General features: G+C 51.9%; 2 long non-coding RNA genes across 7 annotated transcripts; one reads left to right on the top strand and one right to left on the bottom strand.

Annotated features, from left to right (window-relative positions):
- Positions 1-8,302: 8,302 nt before the first annotated feature.
- On the top strand, positions 8,303-9,910 carry LOC123075343 (uncharacterized). The gene is made up of 3 exons (XR_006436120.1): positions 8,303-9,111; positions 9,224-9,357; positions 9,463-9,910. It is a non-coding gene; the product is annotated as an uncharacterized lncRNA (long non-coding RNA).
- A 7,380-nt stretch (positions 9,911-17,290) lies between these two features.
- LOC123080427 (uncharacterized) lies at positions 17,291-20,811 on the bottom strand. Of its 6 annotated transcripts, none has more exons than XR_006438425.1 (7): positions 20,433-20,811; positions 19,758-19,830; positions 18,604-18,946; positions 18,405-18,534; positions 18,041-18,325; positions 17,691-17,916; positions 17,291-17,585 (listed from the first exon to the last, which is right to left on the bottom strand). It is a non-coding gene; the product is annotated as an uncharacterized lncRNA (long non-coding RNA). The 6 variants fall into 6 exon arrangements; XR_006438422.1 differs by having other exon boundaries at positions 18,684-18,946; XR_006438420.1 differs by having other exon boundaries at positions 18,405-18,946.
- Positions 20,812-21,458: the final 647 nt, after the last annotated feature.

Raw genomic sequence — 21,458 nt, 5'->3', positions numbered from 1 at the left:
GGCACTAGATGCACTTACAAGCCTCCCAACCGCGGATTGCATGTTCTTTCGAGCATGTTGAGCTAAATTATAAGTGAGTCCATTACACTCCCCCTGATAATCCAAAGTCGAGAACTAGTCGCAAGAGGAATTTCAACTCATCAAAGGCATGTCCTAGAATCAATATGTCCTCCCTAGTTCTCTTTAAGCCAATGATGACCGATGGCTGATACATTCAATGATCACATCATAAAATCTCCACACCTTAAGCAAGATGCCCTCGGATCAAGTTAGAGTTTTAGTAGCTTCCTTCATGCTATATGCCTAAATATTCCCACAGCGACAATAGCACCTCACATTGGCAGCTTTAAATAATAATGCAAGCACTAGAAACTCCTAACTCGTCACAGAAGGATGCATCAATGTTCATTTTCACTGAGCTCTTAGGTGACCCCTTCCGATATGGCCACTCGGGGAAAGGTGTGAATGAACCTGGGTGAACTGTACATATATACCCCCTTATTTAAACAACCATTTTTGCATCTCAATCCATGCATGACCTTGGATTGTTACAATGACATCCATGGAGCTGATCACCCATTTCCCCCCGAGGTCAGCTTTGACTCGTCGCACCAATCTAAGATTCCTTGTAGTGAACCATTGAAAGACATTAGTTTTTGGTGCAACAAGCGAGTCAAAAAAAGTTTCTTAATACGAGTTGCAACAATTGATGAAGTACAAAAACTAGACTTTCTGAATTGGAGACTTAGGAGAAGAAGAGAAAATACACGAGTAGTCTCAAAAATTGCATTGTTCACACCCGAATTTGTCTTTTTTGGTTCTATTTGTATACTTTGAATTCGGATCTGAAAATTTTAGAGGTTGTATACATATTTGTTGTGAACACTCACAATTTTTTTTTGGAATTTTTTGAAATATTTAAATTTGACACTTTTGAATTTGTATCATGTTAGCATGAAAGTTGGTAGTATCACCTGGACGCAGCTGTTGTGATCCCGAGCTCATATGAGATCGGGTAAAAGGTAAAATAAAAAATTGGGTTTTTTAAAAAAATCTGATTTTTTTGTGTCAAACATTGACAAATGTTTAAGTCTCCAAAATGTTATTTTCGAAAACATATTGGAGCATCGATTTTCTTTTGCCACGTTTTGAGCGAATGTCACCTCATGATGAAACTTGCAACCAATGAAAGCATTTGTCAAAGTTTGACACAATTTTTTCCAGATATTTTGAATTGTTTTTTTTTATTTTACTGTTCACCCAAGCTCACATGAGCTCGGGATCAAAACATCACTTTCTGTATCACCTGATATTCACCCAGGGACAATGTCATGGGTGGATTTCTTTTTCTTTTCTAGTGTGCTCTGGTCCTTATATGGCACAAGGTGCACAAAATATATCATTCTGTACACTGGTTTTAGAATACTGATACTCATGTAGTATCGCACATCGCAGTGGCTTGGATGGTGGTGGTGCTGGTGGCAAAGATTTCAACTTTTTCATTAAAAAAATTACAGTACCGGCATCACACGGAGTAAGGAGTAATGTAGTACTTCCTCCGTAAATTAATATAAAGAGTGTTTAGATCATTAAAATACTGATCTAAACGCTCTTACATTAATTTACGAAGGGGTACATAATTGATTCAATGGTTTTGATGTTTGTAATGAAAATTAGTAATGTAGTACTTCGTCCGTAAATTAATACAGAAGTGTTTAGATCATTAAAGTACTGATATAAACGCTCTTACATTAATTTACGAAGGGGAACATAATTGATCCAATGGTTTTGATGTTTGTAATGAAAATTTGGCTCAAGGACAGTTCCGTAATTTCCTATTTGCCTGACGATGGGCTAGTTGTGGTACATTTGTCCTTTCACTGGAAAATGCCAATGAATCTGCAGTAAACTATAATTAATCGCTCGTACTATTCGCACCTTGCGCAGATGCATGGGATGACGCGCCCGTTGCCGGAGCAGAGCCGTGCTGTGCGGCGGCGGCATCGGCGACGCTACTCCTCGCGTACAGGGTAGTGGCCATGGAGCGTGTCGACGGAACGCTGCTCTGCAGACGTCGCCCATAGCTCTCTGGTTCCATTGTGCAAGCCTCTAATTAAAGCGTGCATTATTGCCTCTGGTTCTGGATTTTTTTTAAATATATTATTTTATTATAACAAATTCTGAAAATGTATGCCCTAGTTAAAAAATCAATTCTAGGACCCAGTCGGCCTTGTTGAAACCGAAGAGTGACTTTTCGGTCAACCCGAGGCCTAAGAGGCACTTTTCGGTCTTCACTAATGTTATGACCGGCATAGGGGCTTAGCCCAGTGGGTTATGACTCAAGTATCTTAATTAGGGGTTTAGCCAATTATCTTATCGTATTAGGATCGTTTGCTTAGGAGTCAAGTAAACCTCTTTATATAAGGAGAGGATATGTATCAATCTAATCAAGCAAGAAGCAATCAATATTTGCTCGGCTTTCCTTAGAGAGCCGGGAGACCTAAACCGTAGCCGCCTCCTGCCTTCGCTGCCGCTGCTCCCGTCGCAAGGACGGCGCCACGCCGCCGGCCGCCGCGCACCAGCCCTCGCCCTTTCCCCTCCTTCCCCTACAACCTACGCCCTAGATCCGGCAGGGCCCTAACTCCTACCAATTTGGTATCCAGAGACTCGGGCTCGATCATGTCTTCATCAACGCCAACGCCGCCGCTGCCAATCATCACCACCGCACCGCTGACCACCGCTGGTTCCCCACCGCCGCCGGCCCCGGTCACCGTCACCACCGCCCGTTCCCCCACGCCGCCGGCCCCGGTCACCTCCGCTGCGCCAACAACCGCCGTTTTCACGCCGGAAGAAGTCACCAGCATCTTGCGGGATCTCGTGACGGCCGTCCAGGGCATCCATCTGTACCTGGCCGGGCCGCCCGCACCTCCGACGGTTGTGACTACCGCCGCCTACGGCCACCCCGCGCTGCCGTGGCCGTCCCAGGGTGCGCCTGCAATGGGCGGGCCACCGCTGCCGCCGTTCCAGGCGGGGCACCCCAGCGGGCCGCCTTCACCGCTACTGCACCTGCCCTGGTACTCGGTACCCGCGGCGATCGCCAGGGCCCATCCGTCATTCCAGCCGCCGCCCGCCCCAGTGCCGTCCTGGCCACAGTGGCCCGCGCCGATTCTCGCGGCGCCATCCGCGCCTTCCGCGCCCGTCCCAGCGCCGCAGTGGCCGCACCGGCCCGCGTCGACCGCGCCGGTCCAGCTTCCACCGCAGCCGCCCGGCTCCAGACTGGGCCAGTCCACACCAGGAGGCCTCCCGATCCAGCAGGTCCGGTTTGCGCCGTCACCGTCCCAGATCCCGGCCTGGCTATCCGGGACGTCGCCACCGCCAGTTTACACGGAGGCCAGGGACCCACCGGTACCAACGCTGCAGTCTGGGGCCTCATCCGGCTCCGCGGGGGCCTATGATGGTCTCCCCACCATTGACCGGGCGCCGTCATCATCACTGCCCCGCACCGCCGAGCCGGTCGGCCATGGCGCGCCGACCCAGACGCCGCCATGGTTCGCCAAGATCAACTTCGCCACTTATGACGGGACGGAGGACCCGCTTAACTGGCTCAACCAGTGTGAGCAGTTTTTCCGTGGACAGCGCACGCTCGCGTCGGAGCGCACTTGGCTGGCATCCTACCACCTCCGCGGTGCAGCCCAGACCTGGTACTACGCCCTCGAGCAGGACGAGGGTAGCATGCCCCCTTGGGAGCGCTTCCGCGAGCTCTGCCTCCTTCGTTTTGGGCCCTCGATCCACGGGAGCCGCCTGGCGGAGTTAGGCCGCCTTCCCTTCATCTCCACGGTTTAGGACTTCACCGACCGTTTCCAGGCCCTGGCATGCCACGCGTCGGGCGTGACGGCACAGCAGCGGGCCGACCTCTTTGTCGGTGGACTTCCGGATCACATCCGCGTGGACGTGGAGCTTCAGGGACCCCAGGATATCCAGACGGCCATGTACTACGCCCGCGCGTTCGAGCGCCGCGCGGTGGCCGTCCAGCAGGAGTCACTGTTCCGGGCCACTGGGTCGCTACCCTGGCCAGATCCCGCTCCGGGTCAGACTGTTCAGGCTTCCGCGGCACCACTCGCCGCGACCGCGGCGCACCCGTTCCGCCGACTCACCTCGGCCGAGCTACTCGAGCGTCGCCGCCAAGGGTTGTGCTTCAACTGCGACGAGCCCTACACGCCTGGCCACGCCTGCCCGCGACTCTTCTACCTGGAGGTTGCAGACTACATTCCGGAGGACGCCGTCGCCGCCGACCTTGCCGCCCCAGCTGTCGCGAAGGTGTTTGACGCTGGTTGATCATCTCGAGGAGTTCAGCAAGCGCTTCCCCACCTTACAGCTCGAGGACGAGCTGTTTGTGCAGGCGGGGAGAAGTGTTATGACCGGCATAGGGGCTTAGCCCAGTGGGTTATGGCTCAAGTATCTTAATTAGGGGCTTAGCCCAATTATCTTATCGTATTAGGATTGTTTGCTTAGGAGTCAAGTAAACCTCTCTATATAAGGAGAGGATATGTATCAATCTAATCAAGCAAGAAGCAATCAATATTTGCTCGGCTTCCCTTAGGGAGCCGGGAGACCTAAACCCTAGCCGCCTCCTACCTTCGTTGCCGCTGCTCCCATCGCAAGGACGGCGCCACGCCGCCGGCCGCCGCGCACCAGCCCTCGCCCTTTCCCCTCCTTCCCCTACAACCTACGCCCTAGATCCGGTAGGGCCCTAGCTCCTACCAGCTAAGCCGAAGATAGCTCTTTGGTCTACAATAAGCCAAAGAGAGGCTGAAACTGGCTGATAAGTTGTCGGCAGTTGGCCTTGGGCCGAAAACATTAACCTCGGCGAGGCGTCTACCGAAGACACATACTTCGGCCTACCAGCGATCGAAGAGCACTCTTCGATCAGCCCCTGGCCGAAGAGGTCGGGATAAGGACGAGCTTATTCTTCCTCCCGACGGCTATTCCTCTCTCACCTCCCTCTCCTTTCTCTCCTGATTTTTTGGCGATCTCCTTCGTTTTCCGGCCACTCTCGCATCCAACCCGCAGAAATAGTAGATCATAGCCATCCCCGATGTCCTAGGGTACGATCTATCCATGGGGTAGCTTTTTTGGTCGTAGGTGAGGAGGAGCCGCCATGGTGGGGTGGAAGTGCTGCTCGGGAGGAGGTGGTGGTGGGGAGGAGTGTTGGAAATATGCCCTAGAGGCAATAATGTTGTATTATTATATTTTCATGTTCATAATTAAGAGTTTATATTTTATGCTATAACTGCTATGATCCTGGAATATGCGGTTCAATGAAAAACTCATATAGACGTGTGGAATGATAAATGGTAAAGAATATGTTCCTAGCCTGGCCTCTAAAACTGGCTCAAGTGTTGTTGGTGATCATGTTTTATGGATCTTAGGATATTGTTAAGTGTAACGTTAGTCCTAAAACAACATTGAGAGCATAACGTTAGAAGAACGATCATATTAAATCGACTCAAACTTGTTTCTTATATTTTGAGATAATATCGTCTGAAATCAATTATGGTTTAGTACCCATCACCGTATAATGTAGTGCCTAAGAAAGATGATACAGTTCAATCGGTTCTTGGTTCGACACCTCTCAGCATCCAATTCAGAAGGGCCTTGTAGGCGATAAATGGATGATGTGGCTCCATTTAGTTCAGAGGTTGATGTTGGTCAACCTATCTCATGTGCCTAGCGTTTTTAGATGGAGACTAAATACAAATAGGGTGTTTGTTGTCAAGTCTATGTATGCATATCTGATCAATACGAGGCATGTGTTCTGTACAAAGCATGTTTGGAAAATCAAAGTTCCTTTAAAGATAAATTTTTATGTGGTTTTTTCATAGGGTGGTGATCCTCACCAAAGATAATTTGGCTAAACAAAACTGGAATGGATGTAAGAAGTGTTGTTTCTGTGATCAGGAAGAAACAATTTAATAAAATTTTATTTCATGCCCTTTTGGGGCTTTGATTTGACACACGGTTCATGTTAGATATAATCTGCCACCCCCAACAAGTATCACATATTTGTTTGGAAACTAGTTGGTTGGTATTAACAAAAGGCTTAAGGGTCATATCCGTGTGGGGGTTTGTGCTTTACTTTGGGCAATTTGGAATTGTCGCAGTGATTGTGTTTTTAACATGCCTCGCTCTATTAACTTTTTGCGGGTTATCTTCAGAGCAGTCGCATCGATCCATATGTGGGGCAAGTCACTTTCAAGGTAGCACCACAAGTCAGTAGGGGTAACTTAGGTCATTTATACAAACATTGATAGGGTTTTCTCTAGTTAACTCGCTAAAAGGAACGGCCAACTCAGAGAGATTGAGTGGAGTGACAATTGTGATATATTGTCAAAGATTAAAAATGACAAAGGTGAAATGAAAAATTTAAGAGTGCCATGAGGAAAATGTACAAAAACTAGAGTGGCAGAAACAATAAGGTGCCTCCTAACCCTAAGGTACCAACCTGAAAGTCCATGATATATTAAGTTGTGAGGACCATGAAGAGGGTTATACACATAAAAGATTTCCACTTCACTTTATAGCTAAAGCATGAACCACAAGTACAAGGACGAACAATGCATGGTGGTGAGAACGCCCTCAAAGAAGCAGAATATAGAAAAAGGACAACATACATTGGAACGACGAAGCCGCCAAGTGAAAATATGAGGACCTAAAGACTACACCACACCAAGACAGATGACACCTAAGTTCCACGGAGGCACGGCGCAAAGCGTCACCATTGTCGCATCCGATGGATTGGACAAAAGTCCTCACCTGGAACCATCATAGGGGAAGCGAAACCGCAACAATATCGTCAAGAGGAGAGCGGCCTTCATGGGCATCGTCGCCAATCATAGAGCTTTCGCTCGGTTGCTTCCTCGTGCCATCAAGCAGCATCACAGTCACCTGCAAAAAAAAGCAGCAGCACAGTCAGCTTCCACGACGAAGTCGAGACCTCTAGCGCCACCCACCGCGACACATCTCATTTCCCACACGACCAACAAACACAACCACCACCGCCACCCAGAGACCTGCCAGAGAGCCAACCGAGTAGCCCACCACCTAGGACCGCCACCCCAGCATCTCACTTTGAACCTCTCATTGATGCCAAAACACATGAACTCCATGGACCGGAGGGGAGGCAGACGCCTCCCCACCTATCCTCAGTGTCCCACCACTTGATCGATCAGAGGGGGGTAGCACCGCCGCCACGGCTGGCCAACAAGCAAGCACTGGATCGCATGTGGGGAATTTTTTGTCCTGGGCAAGCGAGGGAATGCCCCACCCCTACACCCGGGCTTGCGTTGACAGCACCTCCGGAGGGAGCAACAGTTAGCGCTCCATGAGATATGACCCCTCCAAATGTCAACGGGGAGCTGCCCAAGAACCGGCACCTCCGGTCGCCGAGCATCCTTAGCAGCGTCCCGCGGCTACCTCCTAGCCCCCACACAAGCGCTAACGCCCCACCATAACCCACCGAGGTCCTACATCTCGTTGTCAACCCATGACCTGCATGCCCGCAGAGAGAAGCGAAGACCCAACAGTCATCGGCCACCATGCTGCCATGACCAAGCATCGTCGGGCCACCGTTGCCGCTAGCCATTGTCGCCCAAGGCATAGCAGAAGTCGCCGGCTCCCGCCGCGAGCCGCCACCAGATCTCAGATCTGGGCGGAGCCTAGGTCGCCGCCACAGCCACCGCCCGCACACCCCACCGCCCATAGGCCAGTCGCACCACTAAAGCCACCAGTTGTCAACCTCGGGAGGGACCCTTGTTGCGCCGCCACAACCCACCAAATCGTGGTGCCGCAACCCATGAACCCGACCCGAGTCGGATCCCACGCAAGGAGGCAGGAAGCCCCGTCGGCGCCGGTTAGACTCCGATCGGTCGCGCACTCTGGCGGCGGCAGGGAAGGGGGTGGGTGGGGGGGGGGAGACGCCCCGTGGCGCCTAGTGCTTCCTCCGCGTCTCATACGAGAGTGACGCGCGAGGGAAGGGGGGGGGGGGGGGGACGGACCCATGAAGAGGACTATTCTTAGTCGAAACCACTAATTTCTATTCCTCCTAATCTCTGCTCTTTCTGCTCAAATTTTCTTTTCGTTTGTGCTAGAGTCCTTATCCAACGCAAACAAAAAATTAAAATTTGTGGCTCCCGCAAATTAGCAGTTGGGATGAGGAAAAAAAAAAGGAAGAAAAGAGCTCTCACTTCGGCTTCCTCAGTCCTGTCCCAGCCACCTGCCACCTCCCACCGCCCTCACCCCCTTCCCTGCCCCGCCTTGCCACGACCAATCCGGCGAGCCCCGGCGCGCCCGTGCTCCCCGCTGCTCCATCCATCCATCTTCTACTGCCAGCGGCGCCCCGACTCCGCACCGCACCTCCGCCGCTCCGCGCCTTGCCCTCCTCCTGCTCGCCGACCCCAGGACACTCCCCTTTATTCCCTCCCCCCTCCCCCACCCCACCCGACCCCTCACCGTCGCTCCTGTATTACAGGCAACGCGCATGGCAGTCCCCGACGAGAGCTGGGCGCTGGGCGCCCTCCCGGTGGACGACGACGCATCCATGACCAAAATGACCACGAGCCAAACAGTAGGCCGCATCCTCCTTGTCAAGCTTGTTGGCTATTGCCCTGGTGGTGCTCAGATCTTAGCGGTAACATCTGGCACGCTGCTGGATCACATCGAAAAGAAAACATATGTTCATTCTCTGTGCGCTTGCTGGAGCTTCAGTTTCAAGTCGATGTTCTGAAAAATGGTTACCTTTTCTTAAATGGCAGGTTCGAAAGGTTTCATAACTAGTTTTAAAGAGGGATCATGTTTCAGTGTAGTCTGCCAACTATGATGAGCCAGTGAAATGCCCTCCCGAGCCATCATGATAAGAAAAAATCTGTTGCTGACATCATTTGATGTGTCTGGCTTGAGGGTGCACAAGTGACTGCATTTGTTTACGTTTTAGTTCTTCATGTTATGTATTCACCTGCTTTACATGAAAAAAGAAGACAGTATACGTATTCCGTAAATGTAGTATCGAATCTGATCGTGATGATGAGCTATTCACTACTGCTGGAGTTTCGAAGCGTAAGTCTCTGAACTTTCTACAGTAAGCAAACTTTTCCAGTGTACTTCTGTTCGCCATCAGCCTGTAAAAAGGATTTGCAGTTACTCAAATTTGACTTGTCCTACTTCTTAGGTCGTTAATGAGCGCGCCATCAGATGTCCACTGTCCAGTTGTTGAAATGGCTACTAGATCTGTACTCAGCTGCCTTGCTGGAACAAGTACTCGAAAAATGTTGTCGCAAGCAGTGAAGGCATAGGTACTGCTAGGTATGTTCAAACTCGTCAAATGACCTTGCTCTGTTATACAGTTTATTTTGCGAAATTCTGTGCAGTTCACTAAAAATTATGGTATCTGTTTATTGCTTTTGACAGTGTATGATGGGAGTACGAAGAGCATGAGTGTTGATTTTTCACGTACAGAGCCCTCGATGCTTGTATCTGGTGGTGATGATTGCAAGGTACTCCCTCCGTTCGGAATTACTTGTCGCAGAAATGGATGTATCTAGACGTATTTTAGTTCTAGATATATCCATTTCCGAGACAAGTAATTCCGAACGGAGGGAGTATGTGAGAGCCGAAATGGTTCAGTTATTTTTGTTATTCCCAAAAGGAAGGAAGCTTGATTGTAATTCCTGGGCGGGCAATGATGGGATTTATTTTCATCGGGGGAATACCTCTGAATATTGCATATCTGCATTCCAGTTCTGTAGTTCTTCTGTAATAACTGAATGGAATGTACTAGTAATAGAAGAAGACAGTTTGTTGTAATAGGTGTGTTGGTAACTTGGGTTACTCTGCTCGTCTTCATGTCTTGCTAATCTTTGCCTCAAAATTTGTTGTGGATTTGACATCATGATTTGTACAAGTGTCAAACTCATGGACCTTTCAGAACTAGGGAACTATATTATATTCTCTGCTAAAACTTTAGATTGGCAGGAGGATGATACAGATATTGTTAAGTTGACTGCATACCATCCCTTGTTTTTTCCCCCACTATAGTTGACCTATCAATTTGTCTGGCTACATTAAGTTTGGGAGATATGATGGAAGTACAAGCCACCATAGTCTATGATAAACATCACTAGCTTTGTATTTCAAAGAGTAGTGAAAAGATACAACATAGTTCAGTAAAAGAAACACATGCTGCTACTGTAAACCTCGCGAGAAATGAAGTGGCCTTGTTCTTCCTTTTCTTCTCTCCCAGCTTAGATCATTCACAGTACTGTATATGACAACTCCAGCTCAGTCCTCCTGTAGTCCTCTTCTGCCTTCCTCTTCGTCTTCCTTGTCATCCACAATGTCCACGGTCAGCAAGACTAAATTCTGAAGAAACAGGGCATCGAATCCCATGCAGCCTGACCACTGAAGAAACAATTGTCAATTCTTGTCAGGCCAAGGACGTCGTTGGAAGGAGGAGCTCCGTGGAGTACGGCTAGCGGCGGCGGCAGAGAAGAAGGGCGAGGACGAGACGATGCACCGTGGCGAAGGGGGAGGCGGCTTTGCTCTGGGTCGGGACAGCGCTAGCAGCAGGGTGGCCCCTCCTCTCCCAGTTTCCTCCTCCCTGACTCGTTGTGGTTGCCATGACATATGCAAAGCGTGGTTCCAACACAAGTCACTGGTTGCAGCTCCGTCATCCCACCACACACGCTCGCTGCAGCACCAGCAGGTTGTAGCACACCTTTGACGGTTGTAGCATGGTTGCAGGTGGGCTGCAACTTCTGCCCACAATGGTTGCAGCTCTGATGCAGGAGTTGCAGCTCTGTGCAGCTTCGCCTACGACAATTCCAGCAAAAAACAATGCCGGTTTGCAGCTTCGGTGGAAGCCAGTTCTAGAAGAAAAGAAAATCGCCGGTTGCAGCTCTCATGTAGCCGGTCCCAGCAAAAAAATATTTGCGGTTTGCAGCTTCGCCGCTGATTACTCCAGCAAAACGAAATGTCGGTTGCAGCTCCAGTGGAAGCCAATTCCATGAAAAAAATATGTAGCCCGTTTGTGCTTGTGGGTCGCAACAACCGTCATTCACGGTTCCGGCATCAAGCCATGGTGGTTCCAGCATCTTGGCGTCACGGTTGCAGCTCGCCATCATGCCGTTGGCAACTCCGTCGGGCACCGGTTGTAGCTTGTCATTGTGCCGGATGCAGCTTCATCAGGCGCCGGTTGTAGACCATCATCGTGTTGTGCGGCTCTTGAAGCACACCGTCCCTGCCTGTGTCGCGTGTGAACAACAGCCTTGCGACAGCTTGAAGCATAAGCCATGGCGTGCATCGCTAGGGGGAAGAAAAAGGTGCGTTGTGGAAGCAAGAAGTTGTGGGAGAAGAGGTTGTAGGCAGAGGCCGGTGGGCAGGTCCGCCGGAGAGAGGAAGGCGGGGAGGCTGGCTAGAGGAGGCACAAAAGTGGCGTTCGACCATGGTGGATCGGCAAGGGGTAAGCGTGCGATCTCGCCAAATCGTTGGGCACGCGCCGGTCGCCCGGCCAGAAACATTTACCTTTGCGAAACAGTCTTGCTAATCCTAAGTCAACTGAGACTTGGCTATGTCTTGGTCGCAAGATTTTCTTTTGGGGTTTTCTTCTTTCTTTCTTACATGGTATGTCACTTAACCGAGACTTGGTTAAATCTCAGTCGATTGAGACTTAGAGCAACTCCAACGCGGCGACCCATTTCGTCCACGCGCGTCCCTTTGGGTCGGCGCGGACAGAAAAGTCGGCCCAACGCGCCAACCCAAACGAATGCGCGTCCGCTTTACGTCCGCCTGCCGACCCATTCCCGGCCCATTTTTTAGCCGAATTTGCGTCGGTGCGGACATGAGACGGATGCGCGCGCGCCCGCCTACTCCTCCCCCCTGGCTCGCTGGTCGGTAGCACCATCCACCATTTCCCTCCATTTTCCCCCAAAACCCTCCCGCCCGCGCGCGCTCCCGCCGCTCGCCATGGACGCCGACCTCGATGCCGCCGCGGGCCTTGCCTTGTCCGGCATCACAGCCGCCCCCTCCGGCAAAGGGAAGCCTCGCGCCCCCCGTAATACCGCCGCCGCGCCCAAGCCGAAGAAGAAGCTGACGGCCGACGAGCGGGCAAGGGAGTCGGCAAAGAGAAAGGGCTGGAGGCACGCGGCGGACGCAAGGGAGGAAGCCATCGCCGCCGCCGCGCAGCAGGAGGCCACCAACGCCCGCGTCGCGGCGGCAACGAGGGAGGCGCTGATGTACCTAGGGTTAAACCCTGGCCAGCACGGCCTCGTCAACGCCGCTGTGGCCGCGGCCAGCACCGGCTCATCCGCCTTTCCTTGAAGGTGCTGCCCGACTCGCCCCGCGCGTCGGCTTGCACCCCGACGCCCGGCTTCCACGTCTACCCGTAGGCCTCCCGATTCTCCGGGGAGTGCTCACACGAGGTGAGCGTGGTGGCACCTTCGACGCCCACGCCCGCGCCTATCGACCTCAACGCCACACTGATGGTTGATGGCTCATCATCCGGAGGCGCGAGGAAACGCGCGTGGCACATGCCAGCCGACGTGTTGTCGGGCACACGCAACCTGTTCGACGGAATGCCGGCCTCCGGTGATGACGATTACATGCAAAACAACATCTTCGAGGGTGGTGCGGCGGCCGCTGGCGGTGCCGCCGGGGCCGGCTACGATCCCAAAGAGACACAAAGCCAGGACAGCCGAGGGCTATTCACCCCATCCACCTTTGATCAAGATCAGGTGGCCTTCATGCATGATCAGGTCGACCTGGACCTGGACGGCTTCCCACTTGACCACGAGTTTCTAGAGGACTACGGCCAAGATGAAGAGGATGGGTTTGTGATCGAAGGGGAGCCTTTGTTCGAGGACGACCTCGCCAACCAAGCCGCTGGGGGGAAGATGAAGTGCAAGAGTAGGCGGACCAAGGCATACACGGTGGCCGAGGACAAGCTCCTTTGTGAGTGTTGGAGGGACATTGGGCAAGACCCCAAGACCGGCGCCGAACAAAAGGCATCAACCTTTTGGACTCGTGTCCATCGTGAGTTCCAAGAGCGCAAGAAGTTTCCGCCGTACCAAATGCAAAGCACGCGCGGATGGGTGTCCATTTTGAATCGTTGGAAGGTGATCCAACAAGAGTGCAACAAGTTTTGTGCCACTCTTGAGAGCATCAAGGCATGCCCCGTGAGCGGCATCGGCATGCAAGGCATGGTATGCTAGCAAGTGGCCCTCTTTTGTGTCATTCTGTTTATACTTGCATGTCCATTTCCATATCCATTTGCCAATATGCTTGCATGCAATTCATTTGTAGGCATTCCAAGCTTTGGAGGCATTCAAGGTCCAACATGATGGCAAGTGTTTCAACCTCTCCCATTGTTGGAGGGTCATCAAAGATGATGAGAAGTTCAAGGCGCAATATTGCCGCCCTCAAGTCACATGGGGGGAAGAAGGCCGTGGAGGAGGAAGAAGGCGAGAAGCCATGACCACGAGGGAAGACCAACTCCAAGAAGAAGGACAAGCGGGATGCGGCGTCAAACGCCTTGATCGCAAGCGTAGAGGGCATGTTGACCAAGAAGGACTCGAGGGAGGAGGAGCGCCGGCAATACAAAGAAGAACAAATGAACTCCTTCATGGAGATCCAAAGAATGAGGCTTGACATGGAGGCGGAGAAGCAAGCCAAGATGCTAGAGATCAAGGCCGCCAACGCCAAGACCAAGGCGAAAGAAGTGTCTCTCGCGGGCATGATGACGGGGGTGGAGATCATGAAGGTGGATCTCAACACCGTGTCGCCAAGGAAGAGGCCGTGGTTCGAGAAGATGCAGGCCGAGATGCTCAGGTTTGACAACGAGTGATCTATGACGGCGAGCGCCATCCTTTTTCGTATGCCGGCAAGTGTGCCGGCTTCACCACGGCCGCGATGGCGTGGTCGAACTCTCCTGCCCCTTTTTTGTGTGCTGGCATGTGTGCCGGCCGCTGGCAAGTGCGCCAGCTGAACTGCGTGCTGTTTTTCGTAGCTGGCATTGTATGACGGCGCTGGCATGATGCCGGCATGAACTTCGGGCGACGACATGGCCGCTGGCATGATCTATAGTCGTGGACCTTTTCCGAAATTTGCGTGCGAACATGAAATGGGTCGTCGCCGTTGGCCGCACTGCCGACCCAAATCTTAAAGAAGGGCGGACACCGAGCGGGCGGCCGACTCAAACGGACAAAAAGCGGACGAATCCGCCGTCCGTTTGAGTCGGCGCGTTGGAGTTGCTCTTAGCCACACCCTTTGCGAAAAGCTTTGCTAATGACTCCGTTCGTTTCATATTAGTTGTTCTTGAAATTGATATATCTAGACATATTTTAGTGCTAGAAACATTCGCTTAAGTGATAACTAATATGGAACCCCAGGGAGTACTTGATGCGAGCTTACTGGTTGCACCTCTACACATATTGTAAAAAGAAAAGGAAAAGAAAATACAGTTCTACATAACAATGCATCAGGCTCCCGATGTATTTATAGCCGGGTAGCCCTTGCCACGGCTAGTATAACCAACCAACCCAACTTCGAGCGACCGGCGATTGCTGCGAGCCGGCCGGCCGTAACCGTCGAGGAGCCGTGGTGTCCGTCACGGGCGGGGGCGTTGTCGTGCGCGCCGTCATCGAAGCAGCGTTCGCCGACGTACACGCAATGGGCGAGGCGAGCTTCCTCGAGGCGAGCTCTGCCAAGAAAGACAAGAACGAAGCCAAGAAGCACAAGGTCGAAGCGGTTGCTTCGGTCGCCGGCGAGGTCGCGGCGGCGGTTGACGCCCAGTTTCCGTCGCGCGAGGCAGAGGAAGGGAAGAAGTGCAGCGTCGAGGTCGCGGCGGCGGTTGACGGCCAGTTTCCGTCGCGCGAGGCAGAGGAAGGGAAGAAGGGCAGCGTCGAGGTCGCGGCGGCGGTTGACGGCCAGTTTCCGTCGCGCGAGGCAGAGGAAGGGAAGAAGGGCAGCGTCGAGGTCGCCGGCGAGGCGAGCGATCAGGGAGCCGCCACCACCGGAGGCGCACTGCCGGGGTCTGGTTTGGTCACGGATTTGCAAGAAGTATGGCGGCACAATTGGGAAGGGCAGATTGAGACGCTCAACAATCTGATGGATTTCCGTGTGCAGATCATAGTGGCCATCGACACTGAGTTTGCGACGAGGGCAGCCACCACCCGTGGTAGGCCGCGAACTGGCGAAGACTGGTATAATCGGGTCAGGGTGCTGGCCGGCACGGCACACCTGGTGCAAGTTGGCATTGCCCTATGTTTTCCGGAACTCAGCAGCAATCAGATTAGAGTCTGGGAATTCAACATTTACTTTGATTCAACTGCGCACAACTATAACAGGGACACGCTCCAATATCTGAAGGACTGTGGGCATGACTTGGATCGGCACAGGGTGGATGGCATACCACCGGGCGACTTGGCCGGATGGTTCTCTCAGCTAGGCACGGTATTCAGAAGACCAGCGGTGACCCTCCTCACCTACCAGGGCGACTACGACGCAGCACTGCTAATGTATCAGCTGGGTGTGCCAATGCCGCAGGGCCGGCTACAGTATCTTCTAGACTTCAGTGCCAGCTTCCCGGCTAGAATCGACGTCCGTGTTCTTGCGCTAATTTGGCAACCATCCTTTCAAGGCAAGTTAGATGATCTTGCCGGGATGTTGGGCGTCTCCCGAACTGGAGCTAGTCACCACGCCGGCTCGGATGCCGTGCTCACCATGCGCTGCTATTTCGCAGTCCGCTGCTTGCTCGGGGGTGACGAGGTGGTGAGAAGACACAACAGGGTGCTCTGCGGTCTGTATCAGAGCGAGGTGTCTGTCTTCACAGCGTGCCCAGCAGGGGATCTCTCCATCAGGGTGCTGCACGTCCGGGCACACAACTTCCAGGACGTTGCCGGACAAGTCGGCGCGATCATCCAGAGCAACTTCACGTTGATTTCTCTCAAAGTGTCATGTGTTCCACCGCTTCGGCCCGGCGGATTCAGCCCGGACGCGCAGCTCTGCTATGATGGCATGCAGCGGCGGCTCGGCGAGAGAAGGACGTACGACATTGCGCTGGTGTTTGCAACCATGGAAGGCCAAGTGGCAAGTGCGACCTGTTTCCTGGTCCACCTTTGCTTGTCAGGCGGAGAGCTCATTCAGCCGGAGCAGTTTGCGAGGATGATGATCGATCAAGGGATGCTGAGAAACCAGAGCCTCCAGTGGGTTAGCTTCATCGGAGCAGAGTCCGTGGCCTTGATTTATGACATTGTGAGCTGCAGCTCCGGGTACATGATCCCCTTTGCATTCCATGACTATCTGACGAGCCGACGCGTCATGTTTCCCGCAATGCACGACCTGGGACTTCTAGTGCCGAGGGGTGGTTCCATGGACCTGCGGCAGATCGCAAGACGACTTGGGATTGAGCATGCGGAGGAGATGCCAGAAGCTGGCATTGGCAGGGACGCACTTCTGACCATGAGATGTTTCATTCAGCAGCTCATGACCGGCCATGTGTCATCGAGGGATGCCCGGCATCTCCTTGCAAGCTGTTGCTGTCGCTCAATGTGCTTGAGGTAGTGCCTGCTCGTCTTCAATTGCTACTGCTAGGAATAGGATGCATGAAGCTCAAGCTGCCACGCGAATGAGTGTACATACAGGTAGAATTGTCACCACAGACACAGAGCTCTCTGAGCAAACATAAACACTTGGGTTCGTTATCTGTAAAAATTGTCCTGAAATGTGCAGTTTATTCAGGATTCTCTTGGGTTGCACGTGTACCAGCCATTATTGGTTCGTGTGTTTCTTGCAGTGCAAATGAATGGTCTGTTGATTTGAAACAAGCATACGCTTTTTATTCGCTGCTACTGTTGTAGTAATGCTTTTATTTTATTTTATTTATACCTGGCTATCTATGTGCACAACACGAAAGGTTAGGTATAATAATAATCCTCATTCCTAATTCTGGCGAGGCTCCTAGACTGAAGCCATCACCCAAATACTGAAACGTAGATGCACAACAGGTAATAACCCAAGTCTGTACGGTGGCAACACTGTCATATCAAGGGACATGTATGCGCTCATCTCTAATGCTAAGACATATCCTCTGTGAAGCTAAAGCAATGCAAAGAGAAGCTGGAGTACAAATAAAGACGATGCTCATCTCTAAATCAAATTGGGCACTCCAGGAAAGAGGCATCGATGCAAAACAACATGATCCATACAAATAAAAATCCATCAGGGAGAAGACATGCAATTGAAATGGACAACACGTTTGAATCATCAGTTTGATTTGGAAACAAGCCCCAGAGTACATAAGTTGCTAGGTTACAGAGCATCGGAACGGCGCTGCCAGCAGATTGTACATGCCGTCCAGTCCACATATTTACAGAGGAAACAAACGAGGCATACAGTCTCTATCACCCTCCACACACGGATATCGCCGTGATTAAAACTGAAACACGAAGGCGGAAGGCGCTTTGAACGACGCCGCAGAGCAGCCGGCTGACCTGCCCATTCATTTTGCAGGCACGAACTCCAGAATGTGCACATATGCGCTGCAAATGCTCAACACAGCCAATAGAGATGAAGTTAGGCCACAACAATCTGCCAATTAGACTCAAGAAATGGGATAACAGAAAGGAATTAAAGATAGTGTATACCTGACAAAAAGACAGTCTAGATCCATGCAGCCTGATAGTCCGGATGGACAGCGATATGGCTATGATAACAGCCACTGTCGCTCAGAAGCAACCAAGTAAGTTTCACAATAAGTGCCTGCGAGCCCAAGCTCAGGCAGGGGAATTGCAAGTACAGGCGCACTGATAAGAAACCATCTACTTAGAGCCATGTTTTCCAAAAGGCTTGCATTATCAAAAGATACTTCTTCTTTTAAAAAAGAGAGAAGAATCGATGATCAATATGCAGGTGTAGCAACATACAGTAACAAAGGCTGGAAAAGATGATACATGACTCATGAAAAACGACGCAGGGGGATAAACAACATAGATACCTAGGGGAAGGGCCTCCTTCTTCCTACCCCGCTTGCCCGTACTCCCTGAAAGAGTGGTGGACAAGGATGGCTCAGACCTGAAGGCAACAGACAAGGGAAAGAGAAATATGAAAATGTGTGCAATAGTCGAAAATCTGCATCTGAGCAGGGCAACAATAAAGATCTCTTTGCATTGGGTGTCTGATCAATCAGTGCTGGACCAGCCTTCTCAGCGACGATATCAAGCTGTGGCAGGTTGTCTTTCCTAACGATAGCTCCGACAGTTGATCCCAGTGTTCTACCAGCCTGTGTGACCAAACATAGGTAAGACAGTAGGCACACAGAAAAAGAATAATCTTGCAGATGCGAGATAGTCTGAAATTACCAGGCCCTCGCCAGTTGAGTCAACCAGTTCACCGTCAGTTGGCCCAAGTAGTTGAGCATCATCTGTGTCAGCCAGGCCATCCTTGAAGGGAACCCGCTGAGACTTTGGCTTAATTTCATAAGCTACACCACTGTCAAGAAAAACATGTCAAGAAGATGATGCAATAATAATATATAAGTACAAGTCGAGATGCACCAACCCAACCATAGATGCCGAGGTGAAGACAGGGAAGGCACAGGAGTACGACCCTGAACAGAGACATAAGGGAAAGGTGTCTACCTCTGGCGATGCAGTAACTGAAACGAGGGGGCTGGAGGAAGACCCTCCCACAGTGCTAGATGGCATAGGTAATACCGCCGGAGAGGGGGAGAGGGTCATTAGGCAAGGAGCTGGAGCTAGTTGATCCAGATGGCACACCTGAAGCTCGTTACACCACAGAAGACCGCGGTTGTTGCCCAAGAGGTGCGTCAATCTAAGCACCTGGAACAACAGATCATTGATGTACCATCGGCACGCAGCACTACCACTTACAAGGAGAAACACTGCATAAGAAGACAAAATGTAGGTAAACACAACAGAATTGAGAGAGAGTAGAGCATATATCAGGAGCCTTAGAAACGGCCGTACAAATTAAATATACAGCAAGCATCCTTTCATAAACAGATGTGATTATTTGAAAGTACTCCCTCTGTAAAGAAATATAAGATTGTTTAGATCACTACTTTAGTGATCTAAATGATCTTATATTCTAAAGACATAATACAATGACCCTCACACACCCTATTTTTAAAACTCTAACCAACTGTGAATACAAAAACTGCAACTGAACACTTGCATTTGCACCTACGACATTCGCCTGTCCCCCAACCTGCGTCACGGGCCAGGCAGACCCGGCAAGCCCGCCTGCAAGTAGCACAGCCAACTGTGCAACGCCTTTGTAAGCTAACATGCTCTAATAATTATAGTCTGCAATCACAAATCCATACATCCCCAGTAAAAAGCGAACCGCCTGGAAAGCAGCCTGGTCATACAAATAACAGCAACCATCGAAAGAATCGTCTAGAAAAAATGTGTCTGACAGAAGGCCTCCATCACTAATGAAGACATCGATCTCAACCCCTCCAAGGTCAGAGACATCAGGTGCCACTTCTCGAACATAAGAATGAAACGGCAGTCGGCAGTAGCTCGCAACAGCCTCAAACAGAGGCACACAGGACGAACATAGAACAAACGTGCCTATCCCAAAAGACACCAGCGCTGTGCACGCCAGACAAAGGGACAAACACATAAGAATACTAAATAAACAAATAAATACATGACAAGCAAGAGTAAACAGAGCAAGATATGTGTTACCTTGTCAACCAAATAGCAAGAGCAGTACCTAGCAGGGTCCAGAGGTGCACAGAGACCCAAAGTCACCAACAAACTGGAAGAAGAAATCAAACAGAAAGTTAAAAAAAGGAAACAAAGCAGGGTATATAAAACAGAAGCTGATCAAACAGTGACTGCCATGTTGCTCTGAATCCTATTATGTTCACACTTGCTTAGCTGAAGACTGATCCATGGTATATACAACAGAATCCAACAAGGGGATATACTACTCACATGCCACCCACACACTGCACCAAAACTTAATTGAAAAGCCAAATGTAACCTAGACCAACTAAACACAAAGAACTTTTCCAGAAATAATGCATGACCTATTCGCATTGTTCACCATAGATGATAGATTTAAGATTCCCACATGCTTTGACACCTCTAATGATCCCCTAAACGTGTCTTATAATTTCCACGAATTAGGTAACTCAAATTCAGAGTGGACGATGCTTAAGATTCTAACCCCCCCCCCCCCCCCAAAAAAAACAGAGTAGCACTTAGCCTTACTTGAACACCTAGCCTATACATACAATGATCCTCACAGTAGCACCACATGTTCAACGACTTGCAGCTCCGGCTTGCCGCTCAGAAAAAAGGGGATCACAACTGTGTGTATGGACGTCTGTGAGAGAGGAACCTGGGATGTAGTACCTGAGCGCACGCGCAACGCAAGCACGACAGCTGATGGCCCCAACAGAGCAGCGGAGTGAGCCGCGACCTGCGCTTTGCCGCTGCTCTGCCAGTTCTGCCGCTCCGTGTCCTCTTCTCATTCCTCCCCCACGACCTCCTCTCCCTCCTGTCCTGTGAGAGGCTAGGGTTAACCGCTGTGCGAGCGCGAGCGGGGGCGTAGAGCAGCGGCTAGGGCGGGGAATCGGTAGAGCGAGGTGAGGACGACTCTCGCCTGTTGATGGCGGCGCCGGAGACAGCCGTGCCCAGGAGGAATCGGAGGTGGCGGCGGCGGCGGCGGTGATTTGAGAGAGAGAGTTAGGAGAGGAGTTAATTGCGCGTTGGTACCACACTTGCGCACCTACTCACGAATCAGTACCATTAGTCACTTTTTTTGTCATGCAGTGCCAACTCTAAGCCTAAGTGTTGCAAAACAGTCTCACAGCCGTATAAGCGCGTATTGACGGTGTATCTGACCGCTGGGACCCGTGCGTCCGGGCTGACGTGGCATGCTCTTTTACAAAAATAACCCTTGCTTTTTATTTAATCACGCGCGGGTGCCGTAGAGGAACGGCAGGTCGCCGGCCCAGCGCGCGGCGACGGCAGGGCCGAGCGCGGCGGGGTGGCGCGCGAGCCAGGCGCCGAGCAGCTCGCCGCCGGGGAGCACGGCGGAGGGCGCGGCCGGGTGCGTGCCCATCCAGAGCTCCGCGTAGGGGCGGGCCTCGTCGATTTCGGCGGCTGAGAGGCGCGCGACGAGGGAGGCGGCGCCGCGCCGGCCCCATGCGTACTGCTGCACGCCGCCGCGCAGCCGCAGCGGCGGCGGCAGCTCCGGCGAGGAGTCCTCGGGCGGCGTCTCGTCATTCGGCGGGGAGGCCTCGGGCGGCGCCGGCGGGGAGGGGGAGGGCGCGGTGGAGGTAGCACCCATTCTCTGTCGTGCAGGGCGAAGCAGGGTGGGAGCAGGGAGAGGGCCCCGGAGCTCCGGCGAGCCAGCGACGGGGCTCCGTCGAGGGG

This window comes from Triticum aestivum, chromosome 3D (assembly GCF_018294505.1).
Source record: "Triticum aestivum cultivar Chinese Spring chromosome 3D, IWGSC CS RefSeq v2.1, whole genome shotgun sequence".
Taxonomy (NCBI): domain Eukaryota; kingdom Viridiplantae; phylum Streptophyta; class Magnoliopsida; order Poales; family Poaceae; genus Triticum; species Triticum aestivum.
This window is presented reverse-complemented; position numbering and strand designations above follow the sequence as displayed.